At 41.5% G+C, this 27,229-nt stretch overlaps 1 protein-coding gene across 1 annotated transcript in view; it reads left to right on the top strand.

The window, feature by feature from the left end:
• The first annotated feature begins 19,128 nt into the window (after positions 1–19,128).
• Positions 19,129–27,229, top strand: part of NCKAP5 (NCK associated protein 5) — a 623,444-nt gene continuing 615,343 nt past the window's right edge. The window contains exon 1 of the mRNA XM_073305277.2: positions 19,129–19,191. The gene's annotated coding sequence lies outside the window, so the exon portion shown is untranslated. The remainder of the gene's footprint in view (positions 19,192–27,229) is intronic.

The following is a 27,229-nucleotide window of genomic DNA, read 5'->3' as shown; positions in this document are numbered from 1 at the left end:
AGTTCTCCTTCAGTTTGGCTGCTCCCAGGGTTTCTAGTTCAGCCCTCCATGCAAGATCTTCTCTACTTCAGACATAAGATCTCTCTATCAGGGCAGCATAGCTAGGAAGCCTGCTTCTCCTTTTTCACTTTCTCCAGCACAAGGGCCTTCTCTCCAGGCCTTTTATTGCTGGTGAATGCACTTTTAGACCATCTCCAGGGCAGATCATTAATCCCTTCAGCCCTTGTTTCAGGGTAGAATGTCTACACTCAAATGCACTGTCCCTATTCCTTAATTTGGGGGTTCTCCAACTGTGGTTCACGAGGTTATTACATGGGAGGTTGCAAGCTGTCAGCCTCCACCTACAAACCGCAGTTTGCCTCCAGCATTTATAATAGTGTTAAATATTTTTTTAAAATGTTTTTAATTTAGAAGCGTGGTCACACTCAGAGGCTTGCTGTGTGAAAGGGGTCATCAACACAAAAGTTTGAGAACCACTGCTAAATGAAAACTTCTCAGTCGCCTGAACTTAGGCACTCAGTACAGGAAAAGGGCGTGGATATGCCCCCAAAAGTCTTAGTGTCACTGACATGAGTGCAGCACCAATGTGGATGTAGTAATTTGCCGTGTGGCTGCTCTCACTCAAGCTAGGCTAACTCAGAGAAGTAACTAGAATGTAGATCACTGCAGAGTTAACCTGAGTTAAGACATAGCCTTACACAATGCAGCTTAAGCAAAGCAGTTTCCCTGGCTTACCTCCTCTGGCCTGTGCATGACCACAGCCTTGCCCGTCCCATTCCTGAAGGCTAGAATCATTGTATATTCTAGCCTCCAGCGATTGTTAGTCATTTATATTACCTCATTATTTCTTTATTAGGACAGAGAATACCATAAATTCCATTGTAATAAGGAAATAGGCAAAAATTGTAAAAATTGACATGGTGATGACACGCTAGTTTTTAATCAGTCTGAAAAACATTTTGGCTGGGGAACAACTAGATATGTGATCCTGCTCCCATTGAAAGTCAATGGAAAGACTCCCATTGAAGGACAATGAGAGTGGAATTGGGCACTAAAAGATGTAAAGGTGAGCAAGACCTGCCATTAATTGTTATAACTTTCAGGACTATTCAGTGTAAAGATTTAAAAATAAACAAAAAATGTATGACATGTAGGCTGATTTTTGTTTTCTCTTTACAAATTGTTTGCATGGGCTTGGTATGCATGAGAAGTGCCATTTATGGTAAGCGGTTGTGGTACTCCCCCCCCCCCCCACTCCCCATGATTATAAATAAGCTATATACTGACATTTAAACAACTATAGTATTTCTATAACCAAATGAATATAATATGCACTCTGATAGCGTCATGTTTCAGGTCTCTTAAATCACCACTGCATCTTGTTATGAGGCCTAGGGGAAAGTCAAAGGTTGTGTTCTTTGCTTTCTTTTATAAATATGTTACAGTCCATTTCATCCAGAGTCTGGCTCTTTTCACAGCTGGTTGTAGAGTCAGATCTATAGCCTTTATTATGGTTTAAATCGCTTAACATCATACTTTGTTTTGTTTTCTGAAATGTGAAGAACTCTGGCCTGTAATATATATAAAAGTACTGTTTGTTTGACTGGACACCTAAATCATTGTTGTTTTTCCTTTTTGTAACTCACATATGTAAAGGGAAAATGTTTTTGTTCAGATCCATGTATTTTAAAAAGTTTTTAATAATGATTAAATGAAATAATTCCATGATTGTTTATTTTGTATCAACATATATTTCTTACTTGCATAGACTCTCTTTTTACCTGATGGATGCTGGATGCAGTATTATGAGAAGTCAAGTATGACAAGCTTTGCTGATTTCAGAGGAATAAATGTCAGACTACTTTTCCTGTCCTGTGATATCCATACTATTAGATTATTCCTGTTATGTAGTGTCCCTCAGTGGAATCTAGGAGACCTGGACACTCACTTTGTAATTAAACCACCTTGTAGAGACCCACAAAATAACAGCAGAGAGTGACCTTGACAATAACATCCTATATTGGTGCAAACTTCATTATTTAAGCTGGTTGGGAATTTTATGTCAAAATATTTTTAATGAAAATTTTGTTTCCATAGAATTAAAATTTTCCATGGGAAAACGTAGGTTTTTCAAAAAGTTTTTGCTTTTCTGTTGGGAAAGTCAAAATGAAATATTTTGTTTTAGGTCAGATCAACTTGAATTGAAACATTTTGTTTTGCTGAATTGCATTAAATGTGTTTTTGTTTCAAGTCCTTCTGACACTAATCAGTGTCTGCCTGAGCTACCACAGTGTCTCAGGGGGATTGTAGTTCAGATGTCTCCAGGGGTGTTTGCAGAAATTTAACATTGACCCCTTTGGGGTTGGGGAAGCATGTTCGGTGTCCGCCCTGGCCTTAGGAGGAGCTTGCTCTTCCCTCCTCCCCATCGCCCAGTAGGAATTCTCTCTACCCTCCTTCTCTCCCGCACCCTGGCTTCAGCAGGAGCTCGCACTTCCTTCCCCCATCCTGGCCCAGCAGGAGCTCACTCCCTCCCCTGTGGCTCCAGGGCTGGGAGGACCTTGCTCTCCTCCTGTCCCTACAGCTGGAGGAGTTCTGTGCCCCCCCTGCTTCTACCCCCTTGTCCCCGCCCTTGGTTGCCTCATTCCTCCATTCTTCCCAATGGCTAGACTCCCTACTTAGAAGATTTAGTCTATGTATTGCTGTCTCCTTGGTTGCTGATCCACTGTAGTGTATGATGGGAGTTCTATAATTACAGTGCTGTCAAGCTGTCCTACATGAATCTTTGGGCAGACTGTTAAGAAACAGGGCACAGATTTCACATTGGTTGTGGGTTCTAGACTTATTTTCACCAACCAAGTGTCAACTTCTCCAACACTGTAACAGCCTTAACATGAAGTCAGACAGTCCTCATAGGTCCTTCAATCTATCTTGACACCTGGATAAGATAAGATGTCATACCAAAGACATTGCTTATAACCTATTCTATAATAATCTATCTAAAGATTTATTAACTAGGAAAAGGACATAAGAGCGTTATTTACAAGGTTAAGGCAGGTAAACATATATACACACAGATAAGTTCCAATCTTAAGTTTCAAAAAGTGATAAGTTTCTATAATAAGCAACATCTATATGTCCTTTAGAACTAACCAAGCCAAGCACTGTGAATCTTTTGCTTATGCTTAGTAATTCTTGCCCCTCAGAGTTCAAGCAGCATACAAGATACAGTTCCATCTTCTTACGGCTTTTTATTCCTTCCCTTCTTTAGCTTTCAGTTGCAAATTCAGCTGTGGGGAGGAATTCACTTGTCTCCTCATCATGTCCAGGGCAGAGCAAACTACAGTCCCCTAATGTTCCACAATATTTTGTCTGGTGTTGATGGCCTCCTTTGTTGGGCATGAGATAACACCTGTTGGAAATTAGTATTTCAAACTTGCTAATGCTTCTCTATGTGGTGATTTACAGAGCAAACACTTAATTACTACTGTATAATATGGGATACAGGTATTTTAAATGAGATAAATACATGCAGCACCTTTCAAGCATTTCATAAACACTAAACATATTCTTATGTGTTTCTAACACCTATTTTAACAATACCAACACATAGGTGAGCCCAACTGGTTCCTGCTATGTATTTGTCAGTGTTCAGTTGAGATCTAGGGGCCTTTGCATAAGATGGCACTTGGTTTGCTGGCATCACAGGTGCATCATAGGAAAATGGTGGATGTGAGGCAACCAAACTACAACTCTCATGAGGCGATATGGTGGCTCAAGCAGAAGCAGAGATTAATATTAAACTGAGCTGAAACTAAGTATTTTGATTTGTCATGACAAACAAATGAAACATTTCCATTTGGAAAGTCAAAAACACCATTTAAATAAAAATAGCAGAAAATAAATATTTAGACATTTCTGAATTAAATGTTTGGACACTTTCATTTGATGAAAAATGATGATATTCTGACTTTTTGTCCCAATTCAGGATGCAAACAAATATCTAAATATTGGAATTTCCCACAAGATGGAAATTCTGATTTTTGATCATCTCTATTCACAATGCAATATCATGACATTCTGCTATGCTTATTTTGTCTCTGTGGCTCTATTTAATAATTATCTCCTCTCCCTTTCCTTTCTTCCTCCTTCCTCTAAGCTATCACTGTGTCTGTCTCTCTTACCTTCTCCACTTTCAGGCACTTGAAGGGGTGGAAAAAGTTTCCAATAGCATCATTCCATTTATTTGGATTTCCTTTACATATATGAAGCTCATATGGAAGCATTCTTGGTAATTTTCAGTCTCACTACACCTGCAGCAAGGTATTGGAGTCTTGGACCAGATTCTGATCTCATTCACATGTGAGTAACTCCATTGTTCACTAGTGAAAATTCTTTTTTTCCTTACTTTGTTATGGCAGGTTCCTGCAACTGTGGTAAGTGTCTCCCAAAACAAATGACAACAAAATCCTTGCTGTGAAGAGGACAGTCTAATTTTGACACAAGACAACCAGAAGGTAGAGGGGAAGAGGAAAGGAAGTACAAGGGTGGCATAATTAACTCACCTAGTAAGTCACAGACATCTTGAAGTTTTAAGTCAGCTTTCTTCCTCCTCTCTTTTCACAGACTTCATGGCAAAAGTGAGTTTCTGGAAGGGATTTGAATGAGGTGTGGGACGTGTCTTGACAAATGTGTCTGGGGAAGATGTTCCAACCCTAGGAGGATCATAGAAAGGGCATGGAGACACCTGTCAGAGGAAACCTACATAGTGTCAAGGCTGCATCATTTAAAAAGTGGAGAAGATGAGAGGGAATATGAAAGGAAAATAGTTTAGTGAAGTAGACAATGCCTGATGTATTGGCATGAAGGCAAAGATAGTAAGTTTAAATTCGATCCATGGCACAATGGGGAATCAGTGAAGTGACTCAGAGAAGGGTCTGACTGCTACAGCAATAACTGTTATTCTGGAGGGACTGGAGGAGGGTTAGGCAGCATAAAGAAGAGGATATTGCAGTAGTCAAGAAAGGTGATACAGGGGATTCATACAGGGAAGTCAGAGTAGACAATCACAATGGTCTCTCTCGGCTTAAAAAAAAATCTATGACCCTATGATGAACAATTTAGTCATCGAGATACAGATTTTAGAAGTGTTTTGTAGGTAGAAGTGGCCACCCTTGGTCATGGGTTGCATGTGGGAGTAGAAGGAGAGGGAGGAGTCAGAGAGGACCCCCAGGTTATAGGCCTACGTGACATGGATGAAGATGTCATAACTGATTATTACAGAGACTGGAGATTAAGGAGAAGGTTTGGGAGGTAGGATTTTTAGTTCAGCTTTGGTCATGTGGAGTCTGAGGTGACAACTTGCTATTCAACATGAGACAGGGAAAGCTGAAAGGTTGCCCTAAAAAGTGATGTTTCTGCTCTTTTATGAAACATGGCAAAAATTAACAACAAAAAACATACATGTTGAAAAACATCCTGGCTTTACTTGTGAGATTTCACAAAGGTTTTGGAAATGAGCCCAACTCGAGATGCTATGGGTTTTTGCAAATTAGGGCCCTATTTTATCCAAACACCAAAACTGCAGATGTTTAGAAGGAGGAGAGAAGATAAAAGCTTTTTGTTTTGGCCCCCCTCTAGCTGTTTTTCAGTGCCTGAGCCTAAATATGCAGCATGTGCCCTTCCTCTCCACTGGTGCAAGTTCATTCTTGATTTCTTTCTTCTTTCATTTTCTTGCCTGTGGGGTAGGTGGATCTGCTGCATTGAGGAAAGATGAGTAAACTTCACCTGAAACGTAACAGATGGTAAATGTTCTGGTTGCAATTGAATACTTAGACTTCAGTTCTAATTATTAAACCACATCTGTCAACAAATCTGCAGTGACCCACATAAACTTCATGGACTGCATTGGGAAGTGAGTGGGAATGGACCAGTATATGAAGCCAGTCACTTCATCATGAAGCCATTGTTAAAGAGCTTATGTTCCTTCCCAACTCATCTAACATAGGTGAGTTTCTTCTGAGACCACAGCTTACTCCATTTTGTTGGTGGGTGTCACTTGGCCCATTCTTCTCTGATGGCACTTCCTCCTGGTCACTTTGGGGATAAGCTCTGGCCAGATGTGCTCTCCTCTGGCAGTTTCTCTCCCATTATCCTCTTGGCCTGCAGACCCCTTTTGCTCTGCAGCCTCCTCTTTGTGACTCAGCCCTCTGGCCAGGTCGCTGCATGGTTTCCCCTTCCAGGAGTAGGGGAGAGGTACCAAGGTCTCCATGGAACAAAAAGTCCCAGGCAATCCACTGTCCTTTACCTGCTCTATGCCATGTCCGCAGTGACTGGTAGGGGAACCTAGGTCCACTCTCTACTCCAGGTTCCAGCTCAAGTGCCCTCCACTCAGCAGCCAAGGCCTGCACAGTCTGAATGGAGAGCCATCTGAATGGAGAGCCAGTAGACTCTAAAGTTTTGCCACTTTCACCATGTTTATTGTATGAATCTTGCTTTTTTTAAACTCACATTTCTGATTTCTAAATCCTGAACAGCTTTTCTGCCTCTTGTTCTTCTATAAAATCATAATATAATGAGTTTCATGACATGAATAAACACTTGGGTGAAATTCATCTCCTTTTCTTCCATTCTGCACAGTCTGAATAAACAGATATCATGTGGGAAACTACATGGTGGATGGAATCCATCCCCCTAACGTGACAAGCATGAAGACAGTCCATAGATCCTCCCTGGCCAATATTCCAGCTCTATCTGCAATAAAGTTGCAAGATCTGCACTACGTACTTGGTGGTTTGTAGCCCCTAGATCTCCATAAGCATGGACCCAGTGGCAAGATCCCACTTCCAAACCCTCTCTGTCCTATATAGAGCTGATATGGAACATGGCTTCTCCACACACAAGGGTTGCTCAATCCTGCATTCACACTGTTCAGCTGCTCAGAGCTCTGCTATACCTTGGGCCTTCTGTAGCCCCTTCCCCACTGTAGGAGAAACCTCCTTTGCCTTCTACAGTCTGATTTACTGACATTACCAAGGTGGATTCCCTCTACGTTTTAGTATAGTTTGCCCTTTGGAGTTCAGAGGGTTGTGTCAGGACTTCCTCTCAGTGCTCATGTGGAGATTTTTAACTGGGGAAAAGTCTTTCTTATTATTTCATTGACAAGTTACAGCATGGCTCTAAAATCACAATAGGACACCAAATATTTCAAACTTGCTAGGAGTCTTCGGGCTGGTAGCCAAGAGCTTTGTTTTTAATCATTCTCTGTGTGATGAAAGATGGGAGGGTTTTGTTATTGTTTTGGGGTTTTTTGCTATTCCTTGCAAAAATGGCATCAGAGCATTAACCTAATTTTTGGAAGTTCAGAAATTAAGCATCCTGGTTTTAGGATGCTTTTCTTTGGACTTGTACACCACCCATCTACCTGCAGGTGTGGGTGGTGTACAGGTCCAAAGAAAAGAGTCAGCAGCAAAAGAACAATGACATGCCCCCCATGTGCTTCTGTGGTATTAGATGAGTCAATCCATCAAGAACAATCCATCTAGCATCAGGGAGACCCAGAGGGATCACGTTGTGGTTTTCCTGGATCAGCAGTAGTGTTTCTATTGTTGCTTTTTTTAAAGTTATCTTCAAGTGAGGCCTAGTGCATGGATTGAAATGCTAGTTATTGCAGTTGCTGCGGAACAATCAATCATCATGAGTGATTCGAGGCAAGCCTGATTCTGGGCTCTTTTGACATTTTCCGTTGACTGATAGTAATTGTTAGGACTATACTCAGTGTTTTAAGAGCTAACAGGATGATTGTTTGCTATTTCTTTATGAGAATCATTTACTGAATGGTAGAGAGAGAAATTTCATTGTGATTGTAATTGCTCAGTGTGGAAATGTTTGTTCTTAACCAACTAATTCCCAGGCATTCCTTCATCCTAGTTAGTTTGTGGTTGATCCCTTTGCAAATATAAATTCTTATGGATTGTTTTTCAAGGGCATCATTGGGTGTGTTGAGCATTCAAGCATCCATGCAAAGTTACTGCACATGTATCACCATAATTGTGATGAATCATCATTCCTGTTGTTAAAGTTTTACAGCAAGACTTTAGGCCAAACAAGAGTGGGAGAGATTTATTTAGAAGTCAGAAAAACAACACCCTGAATGTGTTACACAGGTGGGTTCTTTGCCTCAAATATGCAGTTCATTTAATTTTAATAAGACCTAGTAGGAGAGTACATTTCAAATGCTAAATGATGGTGATAGTCCAAAGGTCTATGAAAACACATAGGGCGATATTCACTGTGAGTCTGTGCCAGCGTAAGACTCCTGCATTAGCAAGTCTTCTGAAGCAATAGTTTGCAGCCGTACACAGCACTCTCAAACACTGCAAAAAATTCCTCAGAACCTGGGGATTACCACACTTCAATCATTCCACTTGCATCTGTAACGCTGAAACACAAACCATTCCACCCCCCCCAACTCAAACTTTTTCAAACTTTTCTTCTTGCTTGCAACATTTTTCTCCTCCACCCTACCTCCCTTGTTCAGTTCTAAGGTGACCAAAATTCCCTTATTCTGGGTGGCTTGCCCTACTTTTCCCAATCCCTAATCTATACACGTGTTCATTATCACTTACTTGCGTAACTGTAACTACCTCTGTTCTGCTGCATCCTAGCTATGCTCTCAGCTTGTACAAAATTCAGCCACTTAATTATTCACTTGATGCAGGATAATTGACCATATCACTGTCTTCTGTACTGAAAGAGCTTTACAGGCTTCTGGTAAAAGAGCGGATCAATTGGAAGATCCTGCAGCTTATGTCTGGCTGTGCCCTGCTTTATCTTCATGACCTTAGCTCAACTCCAACTTGCTTCACCAATAACACTGTAACCCTTGGTCCCTTTCATATCTCCACATACATTACAAACAAAGACAATACTGTTGAAACATTACTTAAGTTCAATAAAATGTAGTATATTTAGTGCCCTTAGTACATATTTTCATAATGACATTTAATATAGTAATGCACTTTTTCACTTCTATAGTGACATCCATCTCTGGCATCTCAAAGCTCATTATTAATATTAATTAAGCTTCACTACTATGTACTGTAACCCTGTAAGGTAGGTGGCATGATACCCATTTTACAGACCGCGAAACTAATGCATAAATGGGATTAAGTGATTTTCCCTACTTCTGGAGAACAATTAGAGCTAGCCATGATCTGATTCTTGGAAATTTAACCTCTAAAACAAGAGCTTTCTGGGACAAGCAGCTCATTCTTCAATCTACCTTTGGTGGCCTGAACCTGTCATCGTGCCTCTGCCTGGGAGTAGCAGAGCTCTTTGCTGTGGTAAAACTGGGACAGGGAGTGTCGTGGCCACCAGAGGGACCTTTCTAATGGCAGCAGCTGTTCAGCTCCTCGTAGGTAAGTTTGAGATTCTGAATAGCAAAGGCTGTACATTTTCTCTAAACTGTTTGATTAGTTATCTATTATTGACTTATTACCAGTGCTGAAAACACTAGTTGGTAGCTCCTCTCCCTGAATTCTTTATTTTTAGTTGACACATGAAAAAAACAAAGTACAGGGTTGTTTCCCCCACCCATCCTGTAAATTTGCTTATCAGTGTACAAAACAGAGTCAGACACAGTCTCTGACTCAAGAGCCCACATTCTAAATCATACAGATGTTAGGCAATGGGTGTTATACCCCTTTTACAAGTAAGCAAGTGTGACTGAGAGAAGTTACGTGACTTGGCCAAGGTCACATGATCCTGCTGTTGGTGCTGTGCAGATGGATCGTTGTGTCTATGCAAAACTACATTACAGTCAACATAGATCTATGTGGGCTCACGGATCTGTCCATGCTAATTTGATTGTAGGATTAGGGCTGGTATTTCTGGAGAAAAATGGGATTCTTGACTCCCAGTCCTCTGATCTAACCAACAGGCCATGGTTTGTTCTTGGTTATACCAGAGTAAATCCTGACTAACTCAGCTTAAATAAATTCAAATAGCTGGATTCATAGTGGTGTAAATGCAGAATTTGGCCCCACATGTGCTAATTGAAATGTACTCTTTCTAGTCAGAGTAATAATAGATATTAGTCTTTTGAAAGACATTACTAAAAGTATTTCCTTTTCTCTCTTCTGCCGTACAGTGATATTAAGTTGTGCAATCTTAAAGTAAAGACAATTTTAGACTCCTTTGTACTCAGGCTTAAGTGTACAGTAAGTTATGTTTTACCTGTCTATCTCTGTGGAAGAAAAGCTTTAATTTACATCTCAGTTTAATTATGTCCCATGCACACTGTACCTCAAAATGCAGGATGAGATGATAACATTTCTTACTTATCATGCTTACCTGCTTTATGGGAGGAGTTAGAGGCTGGATCTGCTAATGTCTGTATGGAATTTTGAATACCATTATTAAAAGAAAATGTGAAACAAATTTTTTAATAAATACATTGTAATAATAATTGCTGAGCAATTATCGTTAAAAGAAGGATAGTGTACACAGGCAGAATTTAAACCCCAACCTGAAAATGGAACCCCTGTGTCCACGTAGAATTCAACTGACATAAATGGTGCTCTGTGGCGGGATCTGGCCACATGTATCACTATACTATTGTTAGCAAAAATCAAACTTTAATCTGCACTGTCTCATGGGTAGTGTTAGGCAGTACAGACAGTACAGTGACGATCTAAAAGGTTACTGAAAACCAAGTGCGTGAGAGTTGTCATGAGTTTCATTAAACTAATGGCAATTCCATGGTTATACGTTATAATTGGTAATGCTGTCCTTGCAGTGACTTCCCAGGAGGGCTTTCTTACAGGCTCTGGGTGCCCAATAGATTGAATGGAATCTGAATAAACAAAATACTCAGCTTTATCACAGGCCCCAAGGCTCTGGCTCCACTGGTATCCCTGGTTTCCTTGCTTGATCCAGTCCTTGTTGCATGCACAGCTGAAACCTTAACAACTACAGTAGGATGGGAAAACGAAGCTATAGAATCTGCAGAGCTCACACTGAGTTCCCTTAACAGACTATTTATTTATTTTACTTCCACTCTCTCCCAGATAAGCGAGACTGTGTGAGTGGTATGAAATATTTTAAAATTGCTACATGAAGATACAACACCTTAGCTACATGTTCTGGAAAAGACTGGCACAACATCACGTTTTTATCTCCCTTTTTTTTTTTTTTAAAGAATGCATGCTTTAGAGTTGTTACCGCATGACACACAAATCATATACTGTCCAGTTATATGTCATCTCATCAGACTGGCCATAAGTATGTAGCAACTGAAAATGACATATTTGTCCTGGTGCATCCAAGTGCTCATTTGAAGCTGAAAACATCACCTCAGGGTAGCAAGTTCTGAGTCACATGAGGGGTGATGTTTATCTTGTGCAGGTAGATGATTTTAGACTATTTTGATTCCACCCTTGATTTCTTGTTTTTATGTTGTCTGGATGGGTTCCCTAGCTGATTCATTCTCCTGTAATCTTCAGTGCCCTCTGCGTGTTTACTAATCCTTCGTCTTCTGCCCTGAAAACTTGATCCCTCATTTATGTAAATTTCTACCCTCCTCATTTGTTAGTTCAGCAAAGCAAAACAATTGGTAAGCTATTTTCTTCCATCTTGGTGGACACTGTCAGTCTGATGCAGTTATTCCAGCAGAGCGTGACTGAAGTGAGACTCCCTCTGCAAATTATACACCCACCAGGGTGAAAAAACATGAATGGTATGCATCAGGGTCTTTAGTGTAAAAATCCAGGAGCAGAACTAGTGCATTCATGGATGTGTGGAGCCCAATTGGCATTATGTGCCACACAGAAGGTACTTCTAAGGACCATTCCTCAGGCTTGGCCAGGAGTTACTATGCAGCTGTGGAAGGATAATGTTGCTGATAATAGGGACATATGGCATGTGTCCTGGCCATTCCACTTCTCAGGCAGATTACTATTGACCCTGGCAGAAATAATCGGCATAGGAGAGAGTACTTGGGGTTGCAGCCAATCTGAATACAGATCCCTATTTAAAACTGCTTTTCCCCTTTTTGATCTGATTTGAGGAAAAGGAAAAACAATGCCAGTGCAAATTTATGGACATAATATCTGATGAGAGAAATTGCAAACTGATGTTAATAAGTCCGAGGGCATTATACCCCAGTGAACTTGCAAATTGATGTTAATGCAGATTAATGTGCTCTCATGCCTGAGCTAAATCTGCTCAGGGCATGAATTTGGCCTTAAACTCAGACTATACTCATTTATTTTTTGAAAAGGTTTCTCCTCCATAAAGATGTTAGTGTTGTGTGGCCTACTCATAAAGAATCATATGCCACTGCAAATACCAGAAGAACAGGAAGGTATGTGATAGATAATGGTACAACATATCAAAGAACGTCTATCGGCTTTGGTATTTCAGTAACGTGTCCTATGCGGCAGCCCTGTATTCAGAGACATTGCTCCAGGAAGGTAGGTCCAGGAAAGCGATACTTCAGGGGGTGATATTTGAACTCTCAATGGAATTGACTGACGTGGAGACATATTTCTCAGGGTGCTGTTTCTTGTCAGACGGTTTGGAGCTAACTAGAAGGAAGCAACATGAGACACTAGATAAAATGGGGTATTTGGGAAATACTTCTCAGGCCCAGCTCCAGTGTCTAAGGAAGGCTAGCGTCTTCCTTGGCAATCCCACCATTGTTCAGTGTAACTGTAAATTATGAATCATTATATTAGATTCAGACATCTTGTTTCTGCATATTATTGCATACAAGTCCTTGTGCTTCCCACAAATGAGTGTTTATCAAACGATAGCTATCATGCTTGGCAACCTTGCTTAGGACTAGATTGCTGTGGGTAGCCACAGCATGGGGAGGGGGTGCAGAGGCAAACTTCTATAAGTAGGGCCTTACCAAATTCATAGCCAAGAAAAATGCGTCAAGGACCCTGAAATCTGGCAGATTTCACGGGGGATACTAGGATTTCTCAAATTGGGGGTCCTGAAATCAAAATGTTTTGCAGAAACATCTGTTTTGATGATCATTTTGTTGGGAAGTTTGAGAGAGACCAATTCATCCACCCCAGACTAGCAGAGTTTGGACTTGAACCCAACTTTCCCATGTGTCACATGAGTGCCTTAACTACTGGGCTATCGTCTATTCTGTGCATCTGTGTCTGTCTGTCTGTCTCCTGCCAACAGCAGGAAGGCAGTGAAGAATTCCCATTAGAGTTGGAGGAAGTATTCTTTGCTTGTTGCTGTTGTTGCTTTTGAAAGATTGATTATCTTTTCTTTGATAATGCCCATATTTCTTTCTCTCTGTTTTTGAAGTAATGCTTTTCCTTCTCACTGTGCTCAGGGCTATTAACTGGCTTAATAGGAAGCGTTTCAAATGCTTACATTTTGTCAGTGCAAAGATTCTTCTTGTGTAATAGCTATCAGAAAATCAGTTAGCATAGAGCTTTTCTGAGGCTTATTGGGGCTGTGACTTGAATCTCCCATAAGGCTCGTGAATAAACCAGACCCTTCTGTGAAAGTTTGTTCTTACTGTTCCTTTGGAAATTTTAGCCAGTGCCTTAAATTTAATTCATTTTAAAGGCAGCTATTGAATGGAAATAAAGGCTGATTGTCCCCAATGTCCTGTAACAAATCAGAGGTTACTTAGGACTTCAGGTTATCATTCATGACACTGCGCACCGTGATCCCAGGAACAGCAGACATTAGAACTCTGATCTTCCTTCTGCTAAAGCACAGGCCTTGACGACTTGAGCTAAAGGTAGGGCTGAACTGGGGTGCTGTGCAACCTGCCATTAGCTATCTTCAACCCCCCTCCTCCAAGCCTTCTCACCCAGCCACCCACTTCATATTTTGCTGATAAGATTAGTTTTTCCCCAGTAGAAGGTTACAGTGCAACAGTTCCACCAGGGAGTTTTCCCATTTTACAAAAAAATCCCACAAACAAACTACAAGCTTGGTGTGAATAATGATATTCACAGTGCATCCAGGGTACTTGTGATGGTTTAGGAATATCCTCTCACTTACAGTATGGATGCCAAAAAAAGCTATGCTGCTCTCTCTTACGTATACCACTCATGAGATGACCCATTAAAGGCCTTGGGAGTTTTGTCATGCATTTCAGTAGGAGAATGGATGACATTGAAGGTCTCAGGAATTTTGTCATGCATTTCAGTAGGCTGCAATGTAGGGACAGCGGGTGGGACAAATGTTGCTTTATGTAACCTTTTCTGCTGCCTGTGTTTTCAGGATGTTGAATGATCTTGCCTCGCCCTTGCCAATCATCAGCGAGACAAGTCTCAGAACTGCTCTAAGTGATGTTCTGGTAGCAACAGTGGCTTAGTGTGATGGTCAGAGTAATGCCGACAGACCCCAGTTGTCGGCGGGCAGGATCGAACCTGGGATCTCTGGAGCTTACTGCATGAGCTAAAAGCCACCTGCATATTAGCTAAGGCTGTAGAGCAGACTCAATCTCTCTCTCTCTCTCACTTTCTAAGTGGTCTTGGTGACACAAGATGGGACAGAACACCACACCTGGAAGGTGTGTGGGTTACATACTTCCCCTAGCTGAGGAAGCACATCCCGAGCTTCAGAGACTTCCCAGTTGAAATCCCCAACGAGACCCCACTTGTAACGCTGACAGACCTCAGTCGTCAGCAGGCAGGATCAAATCCGGGGCCTCTGGAACTAAGTGCATGAGCCAACTGGCTCTTAGTTAAGGCTGCAGAGCAGATTCATTAATCTCTCTCTAAGTGGTCTCGGTGCTACTATCTGGGACAGAACACCACCCCCAGGAGATGTCTGGGTTGCAATGGGACTTAGGAAGGTCTGGTTTCAAGTCCCAGGTTGGTCACAGACACCCTCTTTAAGCAAGTAGCTCAGCTCCCTTTTGGTTTTATGAAAACAAAACAAACAAGAAACAATTTCTCTCTTTACAGACATACTGTGAGGGTAAAATACATGAGTGATAGTGATGCACTCAGATACTGTGATGATGAGCGCTGTATTCGCACCTAGATAGGGTTTGTCAACCAGCCCAGGATAGATCGGCTGCAGCTTACTTGGCTAAGCCTCTCTAATGTATACCTCTTTTTGTGCGGACTAGGAGGGGGCCAGGGTAGAGCTGTGTTGGCAGCTTTCTGCTGTTCAGGGAAGGTCCCTTGATAGGAGTAAACCTCAGGGGCAGTTTCTATCCCTTTTGGATTCCTTTACACCTCTGGAGGACATAAGGGGCTGAGGTGGAACAAAAAATTGGGCACAATATTTGGAGTATCATTAAGAGCTCAAATCTACATTCCCTCTGAATGTGGTACTTCCACTGAATTCCATAGAAGTTCAGGGCACTGAGGGCTGGCAGGCCAAGGCCCTCTGTCCTTACAGATTTAGGGTACAGAGGTGCACATTTCCAAAATGTTGTATGGAGTCAAAATATGAAACCATGTGACTCATGGTTGGTATAATTAGTCCTTCTCCTTTTCAGATGGTGCTCTTGAAATGCTGTTTTTTCTCTGTAGGTGGCAATTATTATCATCATTCCTCTGAGAACTGTTCACCTTTAAACAGTCTTCATTATTCTCCTGCTCGAGAATAATCCTCTTTATCCTGACTGATACATTGGTGATAAGCAAACTGTTAGCAGTTACAATTTCATAGGCACTTTCCGAGGCTGCAGAACACTGAGTTTCTCAGATGCCATGTGTTCAGTCAGACAGAGTTTGGAAGTGTCTCAGTGCTTTTAAACCTGACTTATTAATGTTTCTACATTAAGTCTAAATATTGTATTTTACTGTGTGAATTCTTGTGGGTTTTTAATGTCTTCCCATTTTTCCATGCTGCTGTGAGCCCTTAAATCTCTATATTACAGAATTAGAAAATACACGCTGCACAATTAGATATGGGATGAACTTACTCATTTAAATAAAACTGCAGAGTCCACTTATTATGTACATATTTAACCTCTTAGGCCTGGTCTACGCTATGCGGTAGGTTGAATTTAGCTGCGTTAGGTCGATTTAAAAATGACTGCATCCACACAACCAACCCTGTTCCGTCGACCTAAAGGGCTCTTAAAATTGACTTCTGTACTCCTCCCCAACGAGGGGAGTAGTGCTAAAATCAACCTTGCTGTGTTGAATTTGGGGTAGTTCAGATGCAAATTGATGGTATTGGCCTCCAGGAGCTATCCCAGAGTGCTCCATTGTGACCACTCTGGACAGCACTTTGAACTCCGATGCACTAGCCAGGTACACAGGAAAAACCCCGGGAACTTTTGAATTTCATTTCCTGTTTTGTCAGTGTGGCGAACTCAGCAGCGCAGGTGACCATGCAGTACCCCCAGAATCGTAAAGCATAGAATGTTTCTACGCTCCCCCTATCATCTCCGTCCCTGAGGTTATTGCAGATTAGAAGGCGAAAAAAATGCACTTGCAATGACATGTTTTCTGAGCTCATGCAGTCCTCCCACACTGATAGGGCACAGCTTAATGCATGGAGGTATTCAGTGGTAGAGGCCAGGAAAGAATTAAGTGAGCACAAAGAGTGGAAGCAGGATGTGATGCTGAGGCTAATGAGGGAGCAAACAGACATGATGAAGCATCTGTTGGAGCTGCAGGAAAGCCAAGAAGAGCACAGACCCCCACTGCATCCACTGTATAACTGCCTCCCCTCCTCCCCATGTTCCATAGCCTCCTCACCCAGACGCCCGAGAACGCGGAGTGGATGGCTCCGAGCACCCAGACACTCCACTCCAGAGGATGGCCGAAGCAACAGAAGGCTGTCAGTCAAACAGTTTGATTTTTAGTGTGGCTACAATAAGCAATGTGGCCTTGTCCTTCCCTCCTTCCCTACCCCACCTGGGCTACCTTGTCTGTTAACTCATATGTTTTTTAATTAATAAAGAAAGAATGCATGGTTTCAAAACAATAGTTACTTTATTTTGAAGGGGGAGGGTGGTTGGCTTACAGGGAATTAAAATCAACAAACAGGGTGGGTTTGCATCAAGGAGAAAAACACACAACTGTCACACCGAAGCCTGGCCAGTCATGAAACTGGTTTTCAAAGCCTCTCTGATGTGCAGTGCACCTTCCTGTGCTCTTCTAATCGCCCTGATGTCTGGCTGCTCAAAATCAGGTGCCAGGCAATTTGCCTCAACTTTCCACCCTGCGATAAACATCTCCCCCTTACTCTTACAGATATTATGGAGCACACAGCAAGCAGCAATAACAATGGGAATGTTGGTTGCGCTGAGGTCTGACCTAGTTAGCAAACAGCGCCAGTGAGCTTTTAAACATCCAAAGGTACATGCTATCACCATTCTGCACTTGCTCAGCCTATAGTTGAACTGCTCCTTACTACTGTCCAGGCTTCATGAGAGCATGGGAGCAAGGGGTAGGCTGGGATAGGTACGACCACATGGTGCTGCCAGCTGGGAGAGCAGCCTTAGGCAGAAGCCTCCAGCTCACATGATATTCCAGGCAGGACTGAATCTCCATGAGATGAAACTTAAAGAAGAGAATGACGTGGAGTCTCTGGCTCCCATTCGGTGCCCTAAGAGGAGAATAGCCATGTCTGTCCAGGCACCCCTGATTGACCTCACCGAAGTCTGCCAGGAGCACCCAGGAGACTTACGATGGCTATTAGTCCTATTGCACCATCTGCAGTGAAGGCAAGGAGCTGCTGCTGTGTAGCAATGCAGTACCGTGTCTGCCAGCAGCACCCAGGAGACATACAGTGACGGTGAGCTGAGTGGGCTCCATGCTTGCAGTGGTATGGCATCTGCACGGTAACCCAGGAAAAAAGGTGCTAAACAACCATCTGCCATTACTTTCATGGAGGGAGGGGGGCCTGATGACATGTACTCAAAATCACCCGCGACAATGTTTTTGTCCCATCAGGCATTGGGAGCTTAACTCAGAATTCCAATGGGCAACGGAGACTGCAGGAACTGTGGGATAGCTACCCACAGTGCACCGCTCTGTAAGTCGATGCTAGCCATGGTAGTGAGGACACACTTTGCCGACTTAATGCGCTTAGTGTGGACATACGAAATCAACTGGATAAAATTGGTTTCTAAAAATCGACTTTTATAAAATCGACCTAATTTCATAGTGTAGACATACCCTTAGGTAACAAAACATAAAGAAAAGGAGAAAAATAAGCAAATGTTAACAACACTAATGGAGACTCAAACTTTTGTTTTTTACTATAGACTTGTATTCTGTAGTATCTCACACACTAGGTACTAGAGTATATCATACCAAAATTCAAATGGATAAGTCTTGTTTGATCGTAAATATGCACAGAATCGCACAAGTGACTCACAAAAGAACTTAAAAATGGGGAGACAGTCAGTTTCTAAGCACCTCATCATAGCACCTCTTGAAATCTCCAAAAATCGAATTGTCTTTGAAAACAAGAAGTGTAAAGCTACAGCCCTTTCAGTAAATTTGTTTCCAGATGAGGACTTTTTTTGCTTCCAGATTAATTAAGACCTTTAACAGAAAATTATTAATTACATCATCACATCTATATAATAGAGTTCACTGTAGTAATGTAGGAGTCAATGGTATTCAAACGACATCTTTTGATGAAGTAATCGGGCTGCTTCTGGGGCCTGTTTCAGCTGCTATGGGCGTGCTTCAAATGCAAATTACTGCCAAATGCATTCTTTCTAAATTCCAGCCAATTAAAATACATTTAAAGTGCAGCTGGTGGAAAGCAAAAGACCTACAATTGTGCAAGAAACTTTAGGGCACTGAGATAAAATCCCCAAGTTTGGCTAACAAGATTATTAAATTATGCATTTTTGTAGAAGTGGAGAAACCAAACAAAGAGCTCTCCTAAGGTCCAGTCAGAAGCAACGATGACACTTTTAGCACTACCTTAAAAGAGACAAAGCAGGGAGTGTGTTTGTTAGGGTGTCAGTTTTCTACTCGTGGCTCTTTAAACCATGTAAGTTTGGCAGCTTGCCCTATGTGGTGCTGCATACAAATATTGACAGAACACAGTGGTATTTGTTAAACCCGTTCTTGAGAAGCGAGTGATTAAAACTCTGAAGGAAGATCTGAGAACCTCAGACATTTTTTGTCCTCAATAAAGTTATAACATTTACAGAATGAAAGAGAAAATACTGAGTTTGGTAAATTGAAAACATTGACCTTCAATTTCTGCTTTGCCTTGTAGGTAAGGACAGATTTTTGTTTCTTTTAAATCTTTTTATAAAAAAAGCTTACATTTAGCACACTGAAAGGTGCTGTTAGCACTTTTAATTTAATCCTGTGATTTGGGACGAAGCTGTGAGACAGTATGTGTAAACAGAAGATGTTACCTAGTAACTACGTACCATCAGCATTCATGTTACCTTTTTCTCAGTACTGTTCCAGTGTCTTAAAGGTGCTTGAATCTTTACAGACATCTTTATATACATTTATAGTTTAATGTCTGGTACTTTCCTGACAAGTTCCCAGCTGCATTCTCTCTAGTTGTATTAATAGGGGGATTTCAGAATTTGCTGCATGTACCGTACTTTTGAAAAGTTATTCTCTCTGCTATGTAACTGATCATTGTCATTCTAGTTTTCAAATGCAAACCAAGGACTTCTAAAACTGTGTCACGTGCTCTTTCTTTTAACTTTAATGAGTTGTTTTATCTGAGAATATCGTCTTCATCTTTTCTGGTATTTTAAAAGAAACAGCTGAAGTTGCATTAATGAAAAGTGTATATTACACAATTTAAGATGTGTAAATCATAATACATCATATCTGATTTCATTTATTACATTCTGATGTATTGTAAAGATGAATGTCTTCAAGTTCCTGCAGACAGTATTGGTTTATACCCATCATTTCATCTCGGCACTTTAAATCATCTGAAATTACAGATTGATGATTCCTATTTCAACACATTGTGGTCAGTACTCTTTGGCTTCGCTGTTGCTAACTATGAGCAAAGAATCTTGCACATTTCATGGTACGGAATCATATTTCAGCAATAGGGATTCGTTAAATGTGCCTTGTTAATTGCTAATGTGCAAGTAGCGCTGAGCACATGCCAAGCTGAGACTTTAAGAAAAGCTTCATGTGCCTACTGACAAAATAAATGCTGGTTAGTCTATGGAATAATAGTTTAAATGTATTTTGCAACAAACTTCAATGTATGAGTTCAGCTATCACAGGAAAATAAGTCTGGTGAAGTAAAAATCAAGTACATTCAAGAAATACATATTCAAATTCCCTACATTAAGGGCCTTGTTTTTTCAAGCTTTACTTATGAAACTAGTCCCATTGAAGTGGATGGAACTATTTATTTGGCAAGGTACAACACATCATTAATAACTACTACAGAATTGGGGTTCAAAGCATGTGTGTAAATAATAGTAGTTATGGGCTATAGTGCGATGCAGAAATATATACTATTAAAAAAACCCACAAGGCCCCACATCCTGCAAAGACTAGTGCACATGTTTAACTTTAGGCAAGTCTTTGCGGGATTGAGTGAAAGTCTTTTTGAAGATAAAATGCAATTGAAAAGCCTTGAGAGAGATGGAAGGGTCGGTGGGGGAATGGGTCAGCAGCTCATTTTTTAAAACAAAAACCCAAACCCACCTCTGGTAGCACCAGCATACCCAGATCTCTAATACCACAGCAAAAGCCACTACATGCTGCCATCTTCCATATTTACCCACCTCCCTAGAGTCTACTGAGATGCTAAATATGATTATGGTTATTGTTAAAGGACAAATTGAAAAAGCAACTTTTTAGGGGGGTTATGAAGGATAGTTAGGAAAGATGCTGAGAAGCTAGTACATGGATACCTGAAAAATGGGTTAATTCCTCTGACACTTGGATTGTCATTATTCTCTTTACTAGGAGTCTCAGAAAAGACTTGTTTCAAACTGAGAATTTGTCCCAGAAAAAGAGGCTTGATCCAGTTAGCATAAACCAAGAACTGAATTTAGCCCTTTCTATGTAAATGCTTTTCTTGTCCTGGACTTTTCTGTAAATTTCCCTTACACATATGAAGTCATTGGTGTCTCTGGCTTTGATTCTGTATACTATATTTTTTCCTTCAAGGGGAAAACAGAAAGAGTTGGTTAGACAGTGTAGAGACAAACAGGTAAGAGAGATCTATTGCTACTTCTACATTCCCTGCTCTACCTTCATATTATACTAGCCATTGGCCATGGTATTAGTATCAGAGATCAGAGCCCCTGTCAAGGTTCCTCCCCCACTCTGAACTCTAGGGTACAGATGTGGGGACCTGCATGAAAAACCTCCTAAGCTTATCTTTACCAGCTTAGGTCAAAACTTCCCCAAGGTACAAAATATTCCACCCGTTGTCCTTGGATTGGCTGCTACCACCACCAAACTAATACTGGTTACTGGGGAAGAGCTGTTTGGACGCGTCTTTCCCCCCAAAATACTTCCCAAAACCTTGCACCCCACTTCCTGGACAAGGTTTGGTAAAAAGCCTCACCAATTTGCCTAAGTGACTACAGACCCAGACCCTTGGATCTTAAGAACAATGAACAATCCTCCCAACACTTGCACCCCCCCTTTCCTGGGAAATGTTGGATAAAAAGCCTCACCAATTTGCATAGGTGACCACAGACCCAAACCCTTGGATCTGAGAACAATGAAAAAGCATTCAGTTTTCTTACAAGAAGACTTTTAATAAAAATAGAAGTAAATAGAAATAAAGAAATCCCCCCTGTAAAATCAGTATGGTAGATATCTTACAGGGTAATTAGATTCAAAAACATAGAGAACCCCTCTAGGCAAAACCTTAAGTTACAAAAAAGATACACAGACAGAAATAGTTATTCTATTCAGCACAATTCTTTTCTCAGCCATTTAAAGAAATCATAATCTAACACGTACCTAGCTAGATTACTTACTAAAAGTTCTAAGACTCCATTCCTGGTCTATCCCCGGTAAAGACTAGCATATAGACAGACACACAGACCCTTTGTTTCTCTCCCTCCTCCCAGCTTTTGAAAGTATCTTGTCTCCCCATTGGTCATTTTGGTCAGGTGCCAGCAAGGTTACCTTTAGCTTCTTAACCCTTTACAGGTGAGAGGAGCTTTCCCCTGGCCAGGAGGGATTTCAAAGGGGTTTACCCTTCCCTTATATTTATGACAGCCCCATTGTACTGTGTACTGTACAAATACAAAGTGCAAGTCAGTCCCTGCTCTGAAGAGCTTACAGTCTAAACTTATTCTGAACTCAAGAGTGCATGTTGTAATTTTGAGGGGGACACAGTGTAACTTTGTGCATAACTTAGGCGCTGAATCCCTGCTTTACATGCAAAACACAGCTCATCCTTAACTATGGAGTCATGACTGGCACCATCTTAATACACAAGACAGACACAGAGCAGAAGGAGAAGCAGAGGCATGAAGAGGTACAGAGAAGCAGAAGTTGGTAGATGCTAGTATTGATCCTGCACCTCAGACTTGGTCCAACTCCAATAGGAATTTGGACTGTGGAATCAGATCTTATGTTTATAATAGCAAGCAGATGTGATCTTACTCCTTTCTGGAGCTTATCCACTACTTCTTCATGTCTTTGACAGACCAAACATGAAAGCCCTCATGTGTGAACATATCTTCCTTTCCTTTATCAAAAGACTAGAGCTATGAAAAAATGGTCACGTTGCAGCAGGACAGATGCACTGCTTTTCATAATTATGAAAAGGAAAACATTATTCAGAATCAAGAGTTATTATTTTATTTTATCATCTGTTTAGTATTTCAATGCTGACAATATTCTTGGTATTGTACAGCACACAGATAAACAGGCCCTGCACCAAAGATCTTATGTAAAACAATGCACTATGGGCGTCATATCCCCTTCTAATGGCTGGTCCATGTTAGAGGATAAGGGTGAAATCAATGGCAAAACACACATTAACTTTGGTGAAGGAGGATTTCACCTTAACTGCTAGTAGTTAACGGAGTTGCTTCTTTAGCTCTAGTGATTGAGGCCTATGCTTTTATTGTTGAATGTGCTAGGTTCAAAACCCTGCAGATGACTCATGCTGAAGGTCCATACACTTATAGGTTCAAAGCCAGAAACAAATAAACTGAGATGAAATGGGAGACCCAGAAGATGATATTAACTTGGAATACATTTTGGGATTTTTTAATGGACTTTTGTTTACTTTCTTTAGTGCTTAGGATTCTGTTTTATAACGAGGAAAGAGGATGGTGTTGAGAGCAGAAAAGCTATTGTTAGAGTAAAATTTCCCACCATAACTGGCCAGGTTTTGCTATATTTTTTTCTAAAGTAAAGGTGTAAAAATCTGTGGTGTTTGGTGAAAGATGGCAAAATTCTACTTTGTAACAAAGGCTTACTTCATGAGAATTCGATACTTCTGGAAACTCAGAATTGAAACAAAGTGCAACTGCTGAATTGTACATTCTAGAGGGATAGATTGCTAGAAAAACTTTTGGATGTGATTTCACTTACAGCACCGCTAGGATACAGCATTTCATAAAGATAGGTTATGTGCATAGATCGCCTTAGTTGTGCACCAGTACTAACCTATAATCGACACATTGATGTATCCAACATTTTTCTTGTAAACGGAGCATTTTAGTTTTGAGTACCTCTTAGTCCCCTGACAATCCTGCTCTCTACTGAATTTTTGGTAGCTGCTTCAGATCCTCCCATATTTTTCAAATTGTTCTGTTAGGACACTGTGGCTTAGGTTGTGGTAGAAGTTATAAAGGCAAGGCAGTCACCATTTCAAATTCAGGGAACCAATGAGCACATGGCCTCCTATGGAAATACAAGCAATTTGAAATGCAGTTTTACTCCGAAAAATGGCTATATGAAATGTCGCCTCCTTTGTCTAGGCCCATCCCCGTGTGGTATTGAGTCCAAAATTCTGACTCTAGTAACACGTATATTATCACTAAGGAGCCAATATATCTATGTGAGATAAAACTGTGTTCCTGTTCACACATAATCAATTACATTTCACACAGCCTAGGTGTGAATGGCAGTATCATTTGACCTATAGAACCTTTACTACTGGTAGTTCTGAGGAATAAGGAAAGAACCTGGCTTGCTTTTCATATTCAGGGTGTTTTTTCCAGAAGTCTGGAAAAATATATTTTTGGTTTTAAATGGAGCAAATTGTGTATGGAATCACAGTGAGATACAAAGGGTTTGTCTACACTAGAAAATCTTGTGGTTTAAACAATACAGGTGTACTGAAATTTCAGTATTTTCCGGTAGCAGTAACAAACACTGATGTATGAGAGGGCATATCAATTAAAGGAATGTGAAAAGCTTTGGCAATCAGTGCACATTACTGTGGTTTGCTAAACGATACTCACGCTTTAATGAAATTACTGTTTTTACTCTGTGTGCCCTGCCCACACTGCCATAGTTATTTTCCTACCCAAAGCCAAAAAGTTTTTCTTTTCTCTGTGGTGGGAACCACAAAATAGGGATAGAGAATCTTTTTAAAATGACTACTTCCGCGGTAACCCACATGAATGTTGGGTTTGTCACTTTATCCCAAATGAATCCACACTCGATCTTGCAGCTGGCCACATTACGGTGAGCTTTGTTTCCCCCAGGCTTTAGCCCCGTGCCCCAGCAGGTACTGTCACACAGGGCATGTTGTGTGTGTCTTGCTCAGAGGGTCAGTAAGTTTGGCCGCCCCTGATCTAAGTGATGTCTGTAGCTGCATTGCCCCAGACGGAGCCCCAGCAAAGAACTGCTACCCCCTGCCCCATGTTCTCAATGGGGAAGTAATCTGCTACTGGCCCTTACCAGATTATCTTCTCTCCATCCTCTCACCCATGCTGGCCCAGCTATGCTAGCCAGTTTGTTAAGGAGGAAGAGGCAAAGATCCACCTGTTTGTTGCTCATTACCTTCCCACCTTCATGGGAGGGGATACCAGCTGTGCCACCCCTGCTTTCCCCCAACATATCAGTAGCTGAGATATGGGAACACAATACAGGGAATTGTGTGTACATAGAGTCTTACCACTCTTTTGCCCTTGTAAGGCTGTGTAAGGCCAGGCCACAAGTTGACCCCTTGCAAATAGCAATACTTGGTTGTTGAAACAAGGAACAAAATATGTTGTCAGCATTGTGTGCTCTTCCAGTAACGATGCTCTTAACCTGTGTGACCACTTTATGTCATGGCAAAGTATAAGGAGCAGCAGCTGTTAACTTTGAGCTGCATCTGCATTTGGAGCTGAGGGTGTGATTCCCAGCCTGAGCTAGCGTGCTAAAATAGTACTGGCAGCCACAGCAGCGTGGGTAGCGGCAAGTGGCAGCAGAGGCTAATTGCTCTGAGGACATGGCCTACAGGGGCTGGGCAGGCGGTCAGGCCATGCCACTGCTTGCCATTGCCTGTGCTACTGTGGCTGGGCTACTATTTCTGTAGCCTTTCAGCTCAAAGAGAGCTAATGTTCTGTCTGCTCAAGCAGGGAATCACATCGTCAGCTCCAAGTATAGATGTAGCCTTGGTTTATACAGACTAGCTTTTAAGGATCAGAGGGGTTGCCATGTTAGTCTGGATCTGTAAAAGTGGCAAAGAATCCTGTGGCACCTTATCGAGTAACAGACGTATTGGAGCATAGGCTTTCGCGGGTGAATACCCACTTCGTCGGATGCATGTAGTGGAAATGCCCAGAGGCAGGTATAAATATGCAAGCAAGAATCAGGCTAGGGACAACGAGGTTAGTTCAACCAGGGGGGATGAGGCCCTCTTCTAGCAGTTGAGATGTGAACACCAAGGGAGGAGAAACTGCTTTTGTAGTTGGTGAGCCAGTCATAGTCTTTGTTTAATCCTGAGCTGATGGTGTCAAATTTTCAAATGAACTGAAGCTCAGCATTCAGAGTAGCAGCCGTGTTAGTCTGTATCTGCAAAAAGAAAAGGAGGACTTGTGGCACCGTAGAGACTAACAAATTTATTTGAGCATCAGCTTTCGTGAGCTACAGCTCACTTCATCGGATGCATGCAGTGGAAAATACAGTAGGGGGATTTTATATACACAGAGAACATGAAATAGTGGGTTTCAGAGGAACAGCCGTGTTAGTCTGTATTCGCAAAAAGAAAAGGAGTACTTGTGGCACCTTAGAGACTAACCAATTTATTTGAGCATGAGCTTTCGTGAGCTACAGCTCACTTCATCAGATGAAGTGAGCTGTAGCTCACGAAAGCTCATGCTCAAATAAATTGGTTAGTCTCTAAGGTGCCACAAGTACTCCTTTTCTTTTTATGAAATAGTGGGTGTTACCATACACACTGTAACGAGAGTGATCAGGTAAGGTGAGCTATTACCAGCAGGAGTAAAACTATTTCCCCATGTTTATTTTTCCCCCCTACTGTTCCTCACACGTTCTTGTCAACTGCTGGAAATGGCCCACCTTGATTATCACTACAAAAGGTTTTTTGTTTGTTTGTTTTTCTCTCCTGCTGGTAATAGCTCAACTTACCTGATCACTCTGATTACAGTGTGTATGGTAACACCCTTGTTTCATGTTCTCTGTGTATATAAAATCCCCCTACTGTATTTTCCACTGAATGCATCCGATGAAGTGAGCTGTAGCTTACTAAAGCTGATGCTCAAATAAATTGGTTAGTCTCTAAGGTGCCACAAGTCCTCCTTTTCTTGAAGCTCAGCAGTTTCTCTTTGAAGTCTGGTCCTGAAGATTTTTTGCTGCAGGATGGCTACCTTTAAATCTGCTATAGTGTGTCCAGGGAGGTTGAAGTGTTCTCCTACAGGTTTTTGTATATTGCCATTCCTAATATCTGATTTGGGTCCATTTATCCTTTTACGTAGGGCCTGTCCAGTTTGGCCGATGTACATAGCAGCGGGGCATTGCTGGCACATGATGGCGTATATTACATTGGTGGATGTGCAGGTGAATGAACCGGTGATGGTGTGGCTGATCTGGTTAGGTCCTGTGATGGTGTTGCTGGTGTAGATATGTGGGTAGAGTTGACATCGAGGTTTGTTACATGGATTGGTTCCTGAGTTAGAGTTACCTAACTATGGTGCACTATGGTACGGTGTATAGTTGTTGGTGAGAATATGCTTCAGGTTGGCGGGTTGTCTGTGCGCGAGGACTGGCCTGCTTCCCAAGGCCTGTGAAAGTGTGGGATTGTTGTCTTTTAAAAAGAGTTATTCACGTGTTAGTGCTATGGTGAAATGCACCAGCACTGTTTAGTCTCTTCTGTATTCTGCTAATTT

Source organism: Lepidochelys kempii, chromosome 11, assembly GCF_965140285.1.
Source record: "Lepidochelys kempii isolate rLepKem1 chromosome 11, rLepKem1.hap1, whole genome shotgun sequence".
Classification (NCBI taxonomy): Eukaryota; Metazoa; Chordata; order Testudines; family Cheloniidae; genus Lepidochelys; species Lepidochelys kempii.
The sequence above is the reverse complement of the archived record's forward strand: the minus strand, read 5'-3'. Positions and strand labels throughout refer to the sequence as shown.